Source organism: Aquila chrysaetos, chromosome W (genome assembly GCF_900496995.4).
Source record: "Aquila chrysaetos chrysaetos chromosome W, bAquChr1.4, whole genome shotgun sequence".
NCBI classification, from domain to species: Eukaryota; Metazoa; Chordata; class Aves; order Accipitriformes; family Accipitridae; genus Aquila; species Aquila chrysaetos.
In genome coordinates, this window is record NC_054457.1 from 7,455,912 (window position 1) to 7,457,764 (window position 1,853).

Sequence of the window (1,853 nt, forward strand, 5' to 3'; positions counted from 1 at the left end):
GTGTGACTGTTAATATGTGCAAAAAATACAAGTTCTTGTCTTTTCTCTAATTGTCGTGGTTTAACCCCACTCAGCAACTAAGCACCACGCAGCCGCTCACTCACTCCCCCCCCACCCAGTGGGATGGGGGAGAAAATTGGGAAAAGAAGCAAATCCACGGGTTGAGATAAGAACGGTTTAATAGAACAGAAAAGAAGAAACGAATAATGATAATGATAACACTAATAAAATGACAACAGCAATAATGAAAGGATTGGAATGTACAAATGATACACAGTGTAATTGCTCACCACCCACCGACCGGCACCCAGCTAGTCCCCGAGCGGCGATTCCCCGCCCCCACTTCCCAGTTCCTATACTGGATGGGACGTCACATGGTATGGAATACCCTGTTGGCCAGTTTGGGTCAGGTGCCCTGGCTGTGTCCTGTGCCAACTTCTTGTGCCCCTCCAGCTTTCTCGCTGGCTGGGCATGAGAAGCTGAAAAATCCTTGACATTAGTCTAAACACTACTAGCAGCAACTGAAAACATCGGTGTTATCAACATTCTTCACATACTGAACTCAAAACATAGCACCGTACCAGCTACTAGGAAGACAGTTAACTCTATTCCAGCTGAAACTAGGACACTAATACTGACAAAAGTTCCCGAGCAGGTCCAGTCCCCCCCGGCAAACTTTGTTTACATTGTTGTGTTTAAGTTATACACATATTCACTATCTGTTACAATATTTAGAGGGATGGTAGGCCAAGTCGTTAAAGCAGTTAACACAGCATGTAATTCTAAAATTTGTACAGATCCTTGGCTTTTCCAAGGTCTGGTATGCCATTGATTGTCCAAAAACCAGGCTATAGCTGCCTGTTGAGTCGTTCCAGAGGCATCTGTAAACACAGTGAGGCCTTGGAGGGGTTTCTCTGAAATGGGTGTTTGTGGTTTGAAGGTTGATGATAATAGACTCTTAATGAGAGGGTCACCCCTAGCCGGGATAATTTGCCCCATAAAATCTGCTAAGGCCGCTTGTAAACACATATCAAACATTAGTAACTGTTCAAAATTACGGGGACTAACAGATGTTGAAATAAATTTAGGATCTCTTCCTGATAACTGCTGCGTTCGTCGTCATCCTCGAGAGATTGCATCTGCCAATGCTACTAAAAATTGTGGTGCAGCTTGTTTGGGATAACTGGTATACAGCCATAACAAAGGACATACCCGTGAATCAATAAATTGATATATTAGTCCGTTTGCTCCTTCTCGTTGCATAGTTATATGCAATTCTAATGGGATTTCTGGGGTATAACGGCTGAGACTCTTGTGAGCTAGTTTAGTAGTTATCTGTTGTAACACAGCCTTTTGTGTGTCTGTCAATGTGCGAGGAGCTGCGGCATCTGGGGTTCCTGCTAAATCTGCTAACAAGGGTTGTAACTCCTTGTGTGTTATGGGAATGAATTGTCTTAACCACTGTAGGTTACCAACCAACACCTGTAGGTCGTGTAAGGTTGACACTTGGTGTTCAATTTGTAGTTTTTGAGGCTGGACTGCTCGTTTCTGAATGAGTGTTCCCAAATATTTCACTGGAACAGTTGTTTGTACTTTTTCAGGTGCTACTTCTAGACCATGCTCCTTAAGAGTTTGAACCAAGTGTTTTAAGATTGTGTTAATGTCTCCCTCCCCGCATAGCAAAATATCATCCATATAATGATAGAGAACCCAATTTTGATGTGTATCTCGAAACTGACGCAACGCGCGAGAAACAAACCACTGACACAGAGTTGGGGAATTTTTCATCCCCTGTGGTAACACCGTCCAATGATAGCGCTGTACTGGTTCTTGATTGTTGATCGTCGGGATCG